Genomic DNA, 18,224 nt, shown 5'->3' with positions numbered 1-18,224 from the left:
ATCAAGCAATACGACGAACCTGAACAGTTTGACATTCGCCGCCAGTAAAGGAATGGAACTAAGTCTACGACAACAGCGAACGTGTATTTATTTTACCATTCAAATTTTTAGTTTACAACTAGTAAAATCAATTCAATATTTTCAAAGATACATTTCCTCATTCTTTAAAAAGTAAATTTCGTTAAAATGAATGGAATTTTTTTAATTTGGTTTGTGTCAACGTTACAAATTAAAAATTTAATTTAAATGGTTGTTATTTGATTAAATTTATGTTTATAATTTTGCACTGTAAATTCATTTGAATGTCTTTTAAATGAAACACTAATTTAAGGACTAGAATACCACGAACATGACCAGTTTGACGTTCATGGACAACGGAGGAATGGAACAAGTATACCATAACAACGAACATGTGTTTATTTTACAATTCAAAAATTTAGTTTAGAAATACACCTCAGTCAAATCAATTCAATATTTAAAAAAATAAATTTCCTCATTCTTTAAGAAATTAATTTAGTTAGAATGAATGGAACATTTTAAATATTGTTTCGGTCAACGTTACAAATTAAAAATTTAATTTAAATGGTTATTATTTAATACAATTTATGTTTATAATTTTGCACTCTAAATTCATTTGAATGTCGTTTAAACTAAACACTAATTTAAGGACATGGATTTACTAATTAGTTTTGTTTTGAGAACTAAGCCTAATTGTTACCTTAACGTTATTAATTAATTATAATTAATATTTTTGGTTTATTAAAATATAATTAATTATTTTTAATTTATTAAGATTAAATTTGAATAGCTCCCCATAATAATAATGTGTACATTTTAGAATTTACAATATTAATAATTAGTTTTTCATGTTTAAATTAATATTAGTATTCATTTTTTTAATTAATATTTACATTTTTTTTGGCAAAGGTTTTATCAAATAGTTGTAAAAGTTTTATCAAAGAATTGATTGTATCCTCTGTTGTGTCATTTGGTTAATAGTTAGTTTCACTTTGTTAATAGTTACTAGATAAATTTATAATTTCCTATAAAATATAAAATGAATAGCTACTTCCTTGTATATATAAACTTTTTAGCAAATAAGATAACTAGCATTTGCACCAGATGTTGCAAAGGAAACGTCGTAAGGCATAAATTGAGGAACAATGGCAATATAGGAATAGGCACATCTAAATAAGGTGCAGAAATGTAATAGAAATGAAATTCTATGGTTGACCATGGTTAACCATGAATAATACCGGTAGTACGTTGAAAAATAATAAGGGCGCTTTTCACTGATAATTTTAATTAGAACTCTGCTAATGTTTTGATGATTTGGATGCAATCTTATGTTCATTGAAAATTATTTTCAAATCGATAGCATCCAACTTTTTAAATGAAACTGATCAATTAAGATTTGCAATTTTAGGAATTAATGTTTTGATGATTTCAACTTTTTAAATGAAGCTAATCAATTAAGATTTGCAATTTTAGGAATTAATGTTTTGATGATTTGGATGCGATCTTATGTAAATTATTTTCAAATCGATAGCATCCAACTTTTTAAATGAAACTAATCAATTAATATTTGCAATTTTAGGAATTATCCTCTGTCAAATTTTTATAATATATATTTGATTTAAAACACTATTTACTAATTCCAAGAAAACAAAACCAACAGATAATTAGCCCAATTACTCTATTATGCAGATAAGTGTTTTTCACTAGTAATTATGATTGAAGTTTCATCATGGATTAATGATTTGGGATGTTGCTTAAAAGCTATGGGGCTCAAATGGATTAGTATTAATTTTGGTGTTTTTAATTAAATTAATATCATATGATGTTGATTAGAAAATGGTCAGCTTTCTTTTACATAATATTTTAGATCTCAACTATTTTTTCAGAAACCAGCACATTCTTTGTTGTGGGTTTGGAAATTTAATGCTTTGGTAAATAATTGATTTTTTTACCTTAATCGCATTATGGAGGATGTTACCATTAAAGAGAATTAGTGCCCTATTTACAAAGCGTCTCTTGATTATCACCCTAATCACATTAAGAAAATTCGGTGTTTGGTGTTCGAGCATCTCTTCGAGCAAAAGATGGAGAATTTTGATTTTGATTATTACCCTTGATCACATTAGAGAAGATATACAATTCAAACAATTTCAGCATTTTAGAAGTTAAAAAGTTTGCTTTTAAACAACAAGTCTACAACTGTTTCTAGAATTTATGATCCCAAGGTTGAGATGGATCATTTCTAGTTTGACTACAAGTCAATCTTACTACCTTGTGAAATTAGTATTTATACACGTCAAAGTTGATTATCGCTAGATTGATTTGGGTTTTGTTTATGGCATTATCTGTTATAGCCCTGATTCAAGGGTCTTCCTCACAGAGTATTTGCACCGATTTGGGATCTTACAGTGTTCCTCACAAAGTATTTTCACTAATTTGTGGGCTCTTACCTACTTTTTAAGTGTGTTGGGTTTTATTTTCGGCACTATTTTGATGTTGTTGGGCACAAGCTTCAGGGGAATACATTGAGCATCTTTTGGGTTTCGTTTTGAGCCATTTTCAAACTTCCTGTGTTGAAGACATATGGGCTACTTTTCTTGGCTGTGATGGATTCAAGGGTCTTCCTCACAGAGTATTTGCACTGATTTATGGAATCTTACAGTCTTCCTCAATATTTTCACTTATTTGTGGTCTCTTACATGTTTTTTAAGTGTGTTGGGTTTTCTTTTCAGAACTATTTTGATGTTGTTGGGCACAAGCTTCAGGGGATACATTGAACATCTTTTGGGTTTCATTTGAGCCATTTTCAGACTTCCTGTGTTCAAGACATATGGGCTACTTTTCCTGGCTGTGATGGAAGAATTTTTGGAGAATTGCCTTTGATACCTTCGAAATCATCTATGTCATTTCTTTGGAGGAAAATATTCTGATTTTGATAACTTCTATGTCATTTCTTTGGAGAAAAATATTCTGATTTTGGAAAACTGATGATAACCCAACCTGCTGACCTATGTCATGCATAATTCCATCGTCTTCATGTTTTAATGCCCTGCCTCATCTAACCTGCTTACCTATGTCATGCATAATTTCATCTTCTTCATGTTTTTATGCCCTGCCTTGGTGCTCCCTCCATGAAGAATCATTTATGTGATTTTTATAAGATTGCTTTCCCATGACACAAACTTTTAATTTTTATAAAACACGACTTGGTATTTTTTGCCCATTGATGTCCTTGGTCTATCTTCATACCACTGATCCAAAATTGAAAGGGGTGAAGATTGAATATCCAAGATGCAGAAGTAAGCTAGATACATTATAAACACTGCACAGAAATTTTAGCAAAACAGGAAGAGTGCATGCCATACATTCGAAATAAGAATAGCTTTGCCATTAGTTGGGTGAAATAATATTTGGAATACCAGAATCCCAAAGTTGAGATGGATCATTGCTAGTTTGACTACATGTCAATCTTACTAACTTGTGAAATTAGTATTTATTCACCTCAAAGTTGATTATCGCTAGATTGATTTGGGTTTTATTTATGACATTATCTGTTATAGAACTGATTCAAGGGTCTTCCTCACAGAGTATTTGCACTAATTTGTAGGCTCTTACAGGGTTTTTAAGTGTGTTGGGTTTTCTTTTCGGTACTATTTTGATGTTGTTGGGCAAAAGCTTCAGGGGATACATTGAGAATCTTTTGGGTTTTGTTTTGAGACATTTTCAGACTTTTTGTGTGTTCAAAACACATGGGCTACTTTTCCTGGATGTGATGGAAGCATTTTTGGAGACTTGCCTTTGATACCTTTGAAATCATCTATGTCATTTCTTTGGAGGAAAATATTCTGATTTGATAACCTCTCTGTCATTTCTTTGGAGCAAAATATTCTGATTTTGGGCAACGGATGATAACCTAAACTGCTCACCTATGTCATGCATAATTCCATCCTCTTCATGTTTTTATGCCCTGCCTTAGTGCTCCCTCCATGAAGAATTATTTATGTGATTTTTATAAGGTTGCTTTCCCATGACGCAAAATTTTCATTTTTATAAAACACGACTTGGTATGTTGTGCCCATTGATGTCCTTGGTCTATCTTCATACCACTGATCCAAAATTGAAAGGGGTGAACATTGAATATCTAAGATGCAGAAGCAGACCAGACAGATTATAAACACTGCACTGAAATTTTAGCAAAACAGGAAGAGTGCATGCCATACATTAGAAATAAAAATAGCTTTTCCATTAGTTGGGTGGAATAATAATTGGAATACTGGAAAGGGAAAATGATTGGATTTCCAAGGAATACATTTGAATTTTTCCACCTGGAAAACAAAATGAACATGATGACAAAGTGTTGCAAAGAAGACTGCAGTTTCATTGCAAAATGATTTACAAAATAGAGTTCCAGAGACCAAGCTCGAGTTATTTAGTGTATTAGAAATTGGAAAGGTATTACAAGTTACCTGTTGATAAGCTTCCCTCTTCACTTGAAATCCTGTGCCTATACTCTCAACAAGCTAGAAACAACAAACAAAACTAAACAGGTGTGTTTCATTTTGAAACTAACACATTTTATATTTCCTAGTTGTGGGTTTTTTTACGCAGGCTATTTAAACAATGTTTACAATAGTTTCTATCAGTTCTGGGAGTTTATTTAAATAAGTTTAGGTTTAGAAACAGAACCATGCATAATCTGTTTCCAATAAAACTATCAATTTTGTCTTAACATCATAGGATCAAATTTTCACTGAAGTCTGCATTGTTTGTCTTAATGACCTTGATTTTATAAACAGAGGGGGATTATTTTTCCTGCATTATTTCTTCCATAGTTGATTGAATTTCATCCTTAATGTAAGATGCAGTGCTTGTGTGAAAACTCTTGGCTACTTTCCTAGCTTATGGGACAATTACTATTAGTGAAATTATAGGACAATTACTATTAGTGAAAGCAACGGGTTGGTAAACCAACCTTGTTACAGTCTCCGTGCAACCTATCGAAAGATCCAACGCTCAAAATTAACGGGCATAAAGTTAAGTAAGCGGTTTGTATAAAAGGCACATGAGATTGCCTTCGCAAATATTCCCTGGTCAAATATAAAAACTATGATTATAGGCATCCAAATCTATTCCTACTGAAGTCATTGTGGTAGCATCACGCATCTATGACGCTTTGATTGTACATGATTTTAGAAAAAACAATGTCAGTGATGATCACAAGTCATAAATAATAACAAATAAAACTAATGGATTCATAATCCATCTATGTGCATTCATTGCCTCTATCTTTCATATAATTTTTGCCATGAGGTTCACTCAACTCATTGCTGTAACCTTGATTTTAGAAACAGAGGTATTTTTTTTCCTGCATTATTTCTTCCATAATACGTTTGTCTTAATATAAAGGATAGGTAGTATTATTTTCTTGATCTCTTTTCTTATGATACTGCATATCCCTCTGTAAGTTGTCTCCTCCAGATATTCCCCAAGAATCATCACTATAAAGTGAATAATTTTTACAGTCACTATTGTATACCTATCCTCCTCTCCTCTCTCTATGGGAGATGAGACCAAGTAAATTGACTGATAAGTTAGACTATGTAAATTCTTTGCTTTTAGGTGTAAAAATTATAATATTAACAGCAGTTAGATACTCACTCATACTTCCCCCATAACCGCCTTATAAGCAACATACGTAAAGATTTTAAGGTGACTTACCTTTGGTTTCTGTTACTTCTTGAACCCTATCCTAAGGAAAAAGTCCCAAGCCAATGGGAGAGCCAAGGTGCAACTACAGGCAAGCCACCCACTGTCACCTCAGTGGCCTTGCCTCTCGCTTTAAGGCTAAGAAGGGACTTCCTTACCTAAGAGGAGATTTCCTAAGGTCGAATCTAGCTAGGATTGGTGGGTAGAGATGAAAAATTCCGAACTCATTTTGACATATCCATGAAATAAAATGATTTGAATCTTCCATTTACCATTGTATTGCCAAAATGCCATCTGAAAGTCAGTGAAATAAATTGTCTATTGCTGCTGTTTAAAGACAGAGAACACAGTAGGGAAGAATTTGTATCATTCAAAATTTATGTTTAATGATAAAACTAATGGATTCATAATCCATCTATGTGCACTCATTGCCCCTGTGTTGGTCGTACTAATCGATACAAAAATGTTTTCGAGTGATTCCCTAAACATTAAAACATCATGAGACTTTTTATTGTGCCTGAAAAGATACCCATAACATTGAAATTTATTGAGTTATTCTTACAATACTGAAAGTGGTCCAAGAGTTCATAATAGAGCATGAACATAGCCAAATAGTCAAAGAGAGAAGGGACCAACACCAATAGCTTATTCCCATATCACTTGAAGAGATAAAATGACAAATTGAAGAATCCTACCTCCAAGAAGAATTGTCCAACATCTAACATTCTATCCACATCAACTTCAATGGTGTTCTCATAGCCATAAATACTTGGTTGAGTCTCTAAAAACTTTCTAAGAACAGAAACCTCATCTTCCAGGCTGGTCCCATAGTTCATAATGCAGCCTCTTTTATAAGTAATTTATAAGGCTATCAAAAGATAAAATCTCCAAGATAACTCCATGATTTGGGAGGTCTGTCTACATCAATAACTTATAAAATTTCTATAATACAGTTGAAAGAATGAGATTGAAGAGAGGCCTTGCATTCAAACAGAGGTTTGTACATGTGAATTGGAGTTTTTCATAGATTGGTCATGGAAACTCTAACCTTCTAAGATAAGTTCATGTGCCAGCTTCATTTTATACTGAAAAGCTTTACTGGGTATTTCAACTGAGCTCAAAGAATTCAATGCCTTCCAAGTGAGGTAAGGTCCTGCACTTTATTTGGTTTTTTCTCTTGTGCAGGCTTTATATGTTCCCGGATGCCATTATTGCAATCAAGGGAATCGAGCATGTGCCCTCAAGTTTGATGCCCGCAATCCTGAACTTCAATGGTACATAATTGAACAAAGAAAATGCAACAAACCTCAGATTGACTAGCCTGCATATTGGCACAAACAAAGACAACCAATCAGTTGCAATGATAGTCACTTGAAATTTGAAGAAAACAGATAATAATTAATACAACAGTCATAGTGGTGTAGTAGTAAGACCCCACTCAATATGTGGCAAAGATTAAGGGCAGTAGGTTATAACAGTGTATATCTATGTATTAAGAGAGTGTATATTAGAATGTTTTGCAAGAATATTAATGTTAGATATTATTTTTGGGATTCAATTGCGTTAAGCAAGTCATTAATTTATGGCCATTTCCATGAGAGGTAGTAGTAATTGACTAATTGCAGAAACCGACTACAAATAGATTTTTATGACAGTTCATCGGTTGCTGTTAGCTATGATTGTGTTTCCCTTTATTAATTCATGAATGTGGTGTAATGTTTCCTCCTATTATGGACTTAAATGGTTTATATAAAATTTGAGGAGATTCACTTAATCGGTCTTTTTCTTATCATGAAATATATGAGGATCATTGCCAGAAATGTAGGTATTCTATTTCATGCCAATCCATTTGTTATAAGTCAATTGGCATCCAGTTATCGTTGAAAAATGCTTACAACAACATTTCACTGATAAGCAAATCTTAGAATGCACATCTTTAATTAATAAATAACAAGATGTCCTTTTTGAACACAACTTCCAACTTTTACTATTTCATTAATGAACAAGGACGCTGCTCAGTAGCAAGTCCCTACTTGTAGATTATGCATGACTTCCCTACTTGTAGATTATCCATGACTTCTTTAGGGATATAAATATAGACAATAAAGACACAAAAAACAAAAAAAACAAAAAAAATCCCAATACAAAATTAATAAAACAAATGACAGGAAAGATAAAGAACAACATGGCCATGCTATAACCTTTCAATTCTCTTCTCTGTTGTATTATCCAAGACAAATTGAAGTAAGATGATACTTGATAATTCTTTTCTAAATACTATTAGAAGAAAAATATAACCTACCATGTTTGGACGGAGCTAAACCACACATATAATGTGTATTTGATTGAATAAAAAAATCATAAAAACTATTGTAAATGTTTAATATAAAATGAAACAGGACTTTTCGATCATATATTAGATCATATTTATCTAATCTCTAGCATTTTCATTTTTTTGAACAAAAACAAATTCACATTTAAGTTATTAATTGTTGAAATGATTACATATAAGTGTGCAAAGTTGGGAGCTTGAATTCTTGAAGGGGTTACAAACATCCCGGCTGTATTGTACGCATTTTTGAAAGTGGCTGGTACATTCAAATTGTTGCAAACCAACACTTACGAAAGATTTCCATAGATTTACATGAAAAACACCTCAACTATATCTGTTGAGTGTGCCTACATACAAAAATGATATGACTTTCTTCACCTCAACACTTTTGAAATCTGCAAGTCATCCGATTGCTGAAAGTTATCTTTCATGGTTCATTCTAATGATTTTCCATTTGATAAAGAAGTGGGTGCTGCCATATCAAAGGAAGATGTTGGATTCGAAATGGTAAAAATCTCCTAAAAAGGGATGGAATTTTCCTTTCCATTCTTCAATTCAAACCATTTGCCTTGTGGTAGGGCCTCCCCATCAAGAATTTAATTGATGTTTGAGTGAGTGAATCAGGTGCTCTTATGCTAGTAAATTGGACTGCCTTGGTGTGGTGTGCCTAGTGTGGGGGAACTTTGTGCACCATCCCATTCTCATTGTCTAAGGAAATTCAACCAACCATATGATGGTGTAGTTCTGCACCATTCCATGAAGGGATCTGCATTTCTTATTGTTTTTAATCAGTGCCCTGAAAGGGTGGCCTCAAAAACCTAGTTAGGGAAAGATGTAGCTAGGGCACTCGTTGCAAAACAAGAACCACGCAAGAAAGAAACTTGTTCATAATTTGGACACCCACCCTTACCTGAACGATTCTTTCCTTCCAGTGAGGGAAACACAGAGCATCACAAAGACCAGAGCTTCACCTACAACAGATGAGAAAATAACTAAGAGAAAAGGGCATTCCCCTGAAATTTTCTTTAATTTGAGTAACATTTAGAAACTTTTCGAGAGTAGTTTAGCAATGCTAACTCTCGTGTGCCGGGGGGCACTAGAAGCCCAGTGATCTTTAGATATGCAACACCCACATATACGCCTCAATTTCAACACAAACACGGGAAAAACAGGCACTACCTGCAATGGAAAAATCTCATAGAACTTACACGTGAGAACCGGAGGAGAGAGACTAAATCAAGGGGCTTCAACAGGAAAATTGTCAAGTTTCTTTCATTTAATCATACGAAGGATTATCAGGAAATCCAATTTTCCACCCCACACCTGGAAGGATCTGCATTTGAAGAAACACAAATGGAATGAAAGGGTGACTAGTAGGGCTGAATTTGTGACTGCTTTTTATCACAACTTTGATGCTTACACCCTAGATCACTGCTTCTTAACCCTCAAAATAAGAATCAGAGAGGCCGCATGAAAGAGTTCCGCCAAGGCACCCCACTTGTAGAGATTATTTCTCCTCTGCAAGTAGTTTCCATGTATATGGATGGGCTGAATAGTCCATCCAGGGATATGTCAAAGCAATCAAAGCCTTAAAACCTACTTGAAGACATGTATATTTAGAGATTGCCAGATGATGCTTTACAACAAAAGATTATTTATTAAAAAAAACAGCGAGGGCTAATACTATGGGAATTGAAAATCCCCTGTAATAACCACTGTCGGACAACCTAATTAAAATTATTTTTCTTGTTTACTGAAGCCTTAGCCTACAAGCTATGTGCTTCTACCTGCAACTTCAAAAATATCAGTATCAGAAAATAATAGAACTGAATGATATCCAATAAAAAGAGTTACAATCCATATTAGAAACATAAATCCATGCTTAATGTTGTGATTGCATTGATAGCAACACAACCAATTTGATAAATACAAGCACTGCACTTTGATTTTGGCAGTCTATAATAATATAACATCTTTACATTAATTTTGGTTTGAACCTCTGAAGCTCAAGGCCCAAATAACCCTTATAGGATAACTAGCTCCAAGAAAACAGAGAAAAGAAGGAATTAGAAAACCTTGGAAAACAACGGAGAGCGGACAGTCGCCAGAGGGAGTACTGATAAATCAAACAACAAAGAACTATGCAATGTGCAGACAAACTCAAATATGGGGGAGAGCCCAACAAATTAGTTAAAAATCAGTAGAAGTCTCTTGGCATTGAATCTTGGAACTAGAAAGGAAGGAACGGAAATCAGTAAAAGTCTCTTGGCATTGAATCTTGGAACTAGAAAGGAAGGAACAGGGACTGTTACAGTCTTGGTATACGCAGAAAGGATAGTTAGACTATGACCTTCTTCTCTGCTATTATAACTATATGAAAAAGTGCAAAAAGATGAGTTGGACGGAGCCTCCTGTTTCAAATATGCATATGCATAAGCAGATATTGTTTCTTTCTCCTGTTCGGTCACAAAGATAATGTAAGTTAGATTCTCTGCCACCCGGTATGGTATTTATAATCAACCATTGACATCAGAAGTATAACAAGCTCCTCGCATGCCTGCTGCAATGATCCCAACGGCTTTGATCTTGGAACGTCCAAATGAGGAAGATACCCTTCATGGCACACACTCTAGCATACTCAAAACACCCATAGGCACCAAAATCCTAACTGCAATTACACCAAACCACTTAATGAAAGCAAACCGAAGTTACTCAAAACCTGAAGAGATAAATTGACAAATTGAAGAATCCTACCTCCAAGAAGAATTGTCCAACATCTAACATTCTATCCACATCAACTTCAATGGTGTTCTCATAGCCATAAATACTTGGTTGAGTCTCTAAAAACTTTCTAAGAACAGAAACCTCATCTTCTAGGCTGGTCCCATAGTTCATAATGCAGCCTCTTTTATAAGTAATTTATAAGGCTATCAAAAGATAAAATCTCCAAGATAACTCCATGATTTGGGAGGTCTGTCTACATCAATAACTTATAAAATTTCTATAATACAGTTGAAAGAATGAGATTGAAGAGAGGCCTTGCATTCAAACAGAGGTTTGTACATGTGAATTGGAGTTTTTCATAGATTGGTCATGGAAACTCTAACCTTCTAAGATAAGTTCATGTGCCAGCTTCATTTTATACTGAAAAGATTTACTGGGTATTTCAACTGAGCTCAAAGAATTCAATGCCTTCCAAGTGAGGTAAGGTCCTGCACTTTATTTGGTTTTTTCTCTTGTGCAGGCTTTATATGTTCCCGGATGCCATTATTGCAATCAAGGGAATCGAGCATGTGCCCTCAAGTTTGATGCCCGCAATCCTGAACTTCAATGGTACATAATTGAACAAAGAAAATGCAACAAACCTCAGATTGACTAGCCTGCATATTGTCACAAACAAAGACAACCAATCAGTTGCAATGATAGTCACTTGAAATTTGAAGAAAACAGATAATAATTAATACAACAGTCATAGTGGTGTAGTAGTAAGACCCCACTCAATATGTGGCAAAGATTAAGGGCAGTAGGTTATAACAGTGTATATCTATGTATTAAGAGAGTGTATATTAGAATGTTTTGCAAGAATATTAATGTTAGATATTATTTTTGGGATTCAATTGCGTTAAGCAAGTCATTAATTTATGGCCATTTCCATGAGAGGTAGTAGTAATTGACTAATTGCAGAAACCGACTACAAATAGATTTTTATGACAGTTCATCGGTTGCTGTTAGCTATGATTTTGTTTCCCTTTATTAATTCATGAATGTGGTGTAATGTTTCCTCCTATTATGGACTTAAATGGTTTATATAAAATTTGAGGAGATTCACTTAATCGATCTTTTTCTTATCATGAAATATATGAGGATCATTGCCAGAAATGTAGGTATTGTATTTCATGCCAATCCATTTGTTATAAGTCAATTGGCATCCAGTTATCGTTGAAAAATGCTTACAACAACATTTCACTGATAAGCAAATCTTAGAATGCACATCTTTAATTAATAAATAACAAGATGTCCTTTTTGAACACAACTTCCAACTTTTACTATTTCATTAATGAACAAGGACGCTGCTCAGTAGCAAGTCCCTACTTGTAGATTATGCATGACTTCCCTACTTGCAGATTATCCATGACTTCTTTAGGGATATAAATATAGACAATAAAGACACAAAAAACAAAAAAAAACAAAAAAAATCCCAATACAAAATTAATAAAACAAATGACAGAAAAGATAAAGAACAACATGGCCATGCTATAACCTTTCAATTCTCTGCTCTATTGTATTATCCAAGACAAATTGAAGTAAGATGATACTTGATAATTCTTTTCTAAATACTATTAGAAGAAAAATATAACCTACCATGTTTGGACGGAGCTAAACCACACATATAATGTGTATTTGATTGAATAAAAAAATCATAAAAACTATTGTAAATGTTTAATATAAAATGAAACAGGACTTTTCGATCATATATTAGATCATATTTATCTAATCTCTAGCATTTTCATTTCTTTGAACAAAAACAAATTCACATTTAAGTTATTAATTGTTGAAATGATTACATATAAGTGTGCAAAGTTGGGAGCTTGAATTCTGGAAGGGGTTACAAACATCCCGGCTGTATTGTACGCGTTTTTGAAAGTGGCTGGTACATTCAAATTGTTGCAAACCAACACTTACGAAAGGTTTCCGTAGATTTACATGAAAAACACCTCAACTCTATCTGATGAGTGTGCCTACATACAAAAATGATATGACTTTCTTCACCTCAACACTTTTGAAATCTGCAAGTCATCCGATTGCTGAAAGTTATCTTTCATGGTTCATTCTAATGATTTTCCATTTGATAAAGAAGTGGGTGCTGCCATATCAAAGGAAGATGTTGGATTCGAAATGGTAAAAATCTCCTAAAAAGGGATGGAATTTTCCTTTCCATTCTTCAATTCAAACCATTTGCCTTGTGGCAGGGCCTCCCCATCAAGAATTTAATTGATGTTTGAGTGAGTGAATTAGGTGCTCTTATGCTAGTAAATTGGACTGCCTTGGTGTGGTGTGCCTAGTGTGGGGGAACTTTGTTCACCATCCCATTCTCATTGTCTAAGGACATTCAACCAACCATATGATGGTGTAGTTCTGCACCATTCCATGAAGGGATCTGCATTTCTTATTGTTTTTAATCAGTGCCCTGAAAGGGTGGCCTCAAAAACCTAGTTAGGGAAAGATGTAGCTAGGGCACTCGTTGCAAAACAAGAACCACGCAAGAAAGAAACTTGTTCATAATTTGGACACCCACCCTTACCTGAACGATTCTTTCCTTCCAGTGAGGGAAACACAGAGCATCACAAAGACCAGAGCTTCACCTACAACAAATGAGAAAATAACTAAGAGAAAAGGGCATTCCCCTGAAATTTTCTTTAATTTGAGTAACATTTAGAAACATTTCGAGAGTAGTTTAGCAATGCTAACTCTCGTGTGCCAGGGGGCACTAGAAGCCCAGTGATCTTCAGATATGCAACACCCACATATACGCCTCAATTTCAACACAAACATGGGAAAAACAGGCACTACCTGCAATGGCAAAATCTCATAGAACTTACACGTGAGAACCGGAGGAGAGAGACTAAATCAAGGGGCTTCAACAGGAAAATTGTCAAGTTTCTTTCATTTAATCATACGAAGGATTATCAGGAAATCCAATTTTCCACCCCACACCTGGAAGGATCTGCATTTGAAGAAACACAAATGGAATGAAAGGGTGACTACTAGGGTTGAATTTGTGACTGCTTTTTATCACAACTTTGATGCTTACACCCTAGATCACTGCTTCTTAACCCTCAAAATAAGAATCAGAGAGGCCGTATGAAAGAGTTCCGCCAAGGCACCCCACTTGTAGAGATTATTTCTCCTCTGCAAGTAGTTTCCATGTATATGGATGGGCTGAATAGTCCATCCAGGGATATGTCAAAGCAGTCAAAGCCTTAAAACCTACTTGAAGACATGTATATTTAGAGATTGCCAGATGATGCTTTACAACAAAAGATTATTTATTAAAAAAAACAGCGAGGGCTAATACTATGCGAATTGAAAATCCCCTGTAATAACCACTGTCGGACAACCTAATTAAAAATATTTTTCTTGTTTACTGAAGCCTTAGCCTACAAGCTATGTGCTTCTACCTGCAACTTCAAAAATATCAGTATCAGAAAATAATACCACTGAATGATATCCAATAAAAAGAGTTACAATCCATATTAGAAACATAAATCCATATTAGAGTTATGTGATTGCATTGATAGCAACACAACCAATTTGATAAATACAAGCACTGCACTTTGATTTTGGCAGTCTATAATAATATAACATCTTTACATTAATTTTGGTTTGAACCTCTGAAGCTCAAGGCCCAAATAACCCTTATAGGATAACTAGCTCCAAGAAAACAGAGAAAAGAAGGAATTAGAAAACCTTGGAAAACAACGGAGAGCGGACAGTCGCCAGAGGGAGTACTGATAAATCAAACAACAAAGAAGTATGCAATGCGCAAACAAACTCAAATATGGGGGAGAGCCCAACAAATTAGTTAAAAATCAGTACAAGTCTCTTGGCATTGAATCTTGGAACTAGAAAGGAAGGAACGAAAATCAGTAAAAGTCTCTTGGCATTGAATCTTGGAACTAGAAGGGAAGGAACGGGGACTATTACAGTCTTGGTATACGGAGAAAGGATAGTTAGACTATGACCTTCTTCTCTGCTATTATAACTATATGAAAAAGTGCAAAAAGATGAGTTGGACGGAGCCTCCTGTTTCAAATATGCATATGCATAAGCAGATATTGTTTCTTTCTCCTGTTCGGTCACAAAGATAATGTAAGTTAGATTCTCTGCCACCCGGTATGGTATTTATAATCAACCATTGACATCATAAGTATAACAAGCTCCTCGCATGCCTGCTGCAATGATCCCAACAGCTTTGATCTTGGAACGTCCAAATGAGGAAGATACCCTTCATGGCACACACTCTAGCATACTCAAAACACCCATAGGCACCAAAATCCTAACTGCAATTACACCAAACCACTTAATGAAAGCAAACCGAAGTTACTCCAAACCTGAAGAGATAAAATGACAAATTGAAGAATCCTACCTCCAAGAAGAATTGTCCAACATCTAACATTCTATCCACATCAACTTCAATGGTGTTCTCATAGCCATAAATACTTGGTTGAGTCTCTAAAAACTTTCTAAGAACAGAAACCTCATCTTCTAGGCTGGTCCCATAGTTCATAATGCAGCCTCTTTTATAAGTAATTTATAAGGCTATCAAAAGATAAAATCTCCAAGATAACTCCATGATTTGGGAGGTCTGTCTACATCAATAACTTATAAAATTTCTATAATACAGTTGAAAGAATGAGATTGAAGAGAGGCCTTGCATTCAAACAGAGGTTTGTACATGTGAATTGGAGTTTTTCATAGATTGGTCATGGAAACTCTAACCTTCTAAGATAAGTTCATGTGCCAGCTTCATTTTATACTGAAACGCTTTACTGGGTATTTCAACTGAGCTCAAAGAATTCAATGCCTTCCAAGTGAGGTAAGGTCCTGCACTTTATTTGGTTTTTTCTCTTGTGCAGGCTTTATATGCTCCCGGATGCCATTATTGCAATCAAGGGAATAGAGCATGTGCCCTCAAGTTTGATGCCCGCAATCCTGAACTTCAATGGTACATAATTGAACAAAGAAAATGCAACAAACCTCAGATTGACTAGCCTGCATATTGGCACAAACAAAGACAACCAATCAGTTGCAATGATAGTCACTTGAAATTTGAAGAAAACAGATAATAATTAATACAACAGTCATAGTGGTGTAGTAGTAAGACCCCACTCAATATGTGGCAAAGATTAAGGGCAGTAGGTTATAACAGTGTATATCTATGCATTAGGAGAGTGTATATTAGAATGTTTTGCAAGAATATTAATGTTAGATATTATTTTTGGGATTCAATTGCGTTAAGCAAGTCATTAATTTATGGCCATTTCCATGAGAGGTAGTAGTAATTGACTAATTGCAGAAACCGACTACAAATAGATTTTTATGACAGTTCATCGGTTGTTGTTAGCTATGATTGTGTTTCCCTTTATTAATTCATGAATGTGGTGTAATGTTTCCTGCTATTATGGACTTAAATGGTTTATATAAAATTTGAGGAGATTCACTTAATCGATCTTTTTCTTATCATGAAATATATGAGGATCATTGCCAGAAATGTAGGTATTCTATTTCATGCCAATCCATTTGTTATAAGTCAATTGGCATCCAGTTATCGTTGAAAAATGCTTACAACAACATTTCACTGATAAGCAAATCTTAGAATGCACATCTTTAATTAATAAATAACAAGATGTCATTTTTGAACACAACTTCCAACTTTTACTATTTCATTAATGAACAAGGACGCTGCTCAGTAGCAAGTCCCTACTTGTAGATTATGCATGACTTCCCTACTTGCAGATTATCCATGACTTCTTTAGGGATATAAATATAGACAATAAAGACACAAAAAACAAAAAAAACAAAAAAAATCCCAATACAAAATTAATAAAACAAATGACAGAAAAGATAAAGAACAACATGGCCATGCTATAACCTTTCAATTCTCTGCTCTGTTGTATTATCCAAGACAAATTGAAGTAAGATGATACTTGATAATTCTTTTCTAAATACTATTAGAAGAAAAATATAACCTACCATGTTTGGACGGAGCTAAACCACACATATAATGTGTATTTGATTGAATAAAAAAATCATAAAAACTATTGTAAATGTTTAATATAAAATGAAACAGGACTTTTCGATCATATATTAGATCATATTTATCTAATCTCTATCATTTTCATTTTTTTGAACAGAAACAATTTCACATTTAAGTTATTAATTGTTGAAATGATTACATATAAGTGTGCAAAGTTGGGAGCTTGAATTCTGTTGGGCCATGAATACGACCACTTTGTAACACTTATTTCATCTATTTTTACTCTTCTCTATTATATCATCTATTATAATTTATCATTTAAATCCATTTTATAAATAATTTATGCTCTCATGGATGAATATTATTTATTCTCCTTTACTTCTAATAAATTGATGATTATGCATTATTTTATCAATGATAGTTCTAATAAGTTGGTTATAACATTATTCACCATTTTTACCCTCCAAAGTAACTTCCAGATTGAAGATTTGATTTTTAAATATGTCAACTCAGAAATTCGCTGGTTTAAGGAGTGACAGTTTTGCGGTTGAGATTCTGAGCAAATGAAGATGAATTTGAGAAATCTGGAACATGGGTTTTGTCCAGAATGGGTTCAATTAACTTTTAAAAAGAACGGTTTGCCCAAATTCGGCCCTTACAGATAGAAACGTGGGGTTCTTTGAGCACAACCAACTCAGAAATTCGCTGGTTTAAGGAGTGACAGTTTTGCGGTTGAGATTCTGAGCAAATGAAGACGAATTTGAGAAATCTGGAACATGGTTTTGTCCAGAACGGGCCCAATTAACTTTGGCAAAGAACGGTTTGCCCAAATTCGGCTTGTACAAAGAGAAACATAGGGTTCTTTGAGCAAGATTTTCTTAGATTTACAGTTGTGGCCGTCCTCCAAATTTCAGCTGCAAAGCCAAATTCGCCTTGTTCTTGTTGATCAAATGGTTAGAAGCAAACCAATTTTGTAATAAGAATCATGTTGTACTTATCCTTATTGTAACTTCTCTCTGATCTCTCTCTATTTAAATGAAAACAGAGATCAGAGATGGGGATGATTTGGGGAAGACTTCAGGACGACTTTGGGGATTCGAATGATGGCGAATTGATGATTTGAATTAGAGATTCAGAAGCAAGGATTCATGATAGGATAGGAGGAAGGAAGGATTGTTTTATGTTGTAAGTCTCAAAGCTTCAATTATTGTAATCATTTCACTATTTAATGATTAATACATAATTTGGGCATTGCTGTTCACTCTTTCCTTCTGAAGTAACCCAGCAGCGTCCGCTGGCGGCTAAGGGCCCAGCCTCTGGTGGAGTACGCTGCTGCTGTGTATCATATCTTTACAATTGTTGATGTGTGATGGTTTGTTTTCCCTTTCATTTCTTTAAATTGTTTTGTTC

Source organism: Pinus tabuliformis, chromosome 2_1 (assembly GCF_031772625.1).
Source record: "Pinus tabuliformis cultivar Carrire ecotype Pingquan chromosome 2_1, CPIR1, whole genome shotgun sequence".
Lineage (NCBI taxonomy): Eukaryota > Viridiplantae > Streptophyta > Pinopsida > Pinales > Pinaceae > Pinus > Pinus tabuliformis.
The sequence above is the reverse complement of the archived record's forward strand: the minus strand, read 5'-3'. Positions refer to the sequence as shown.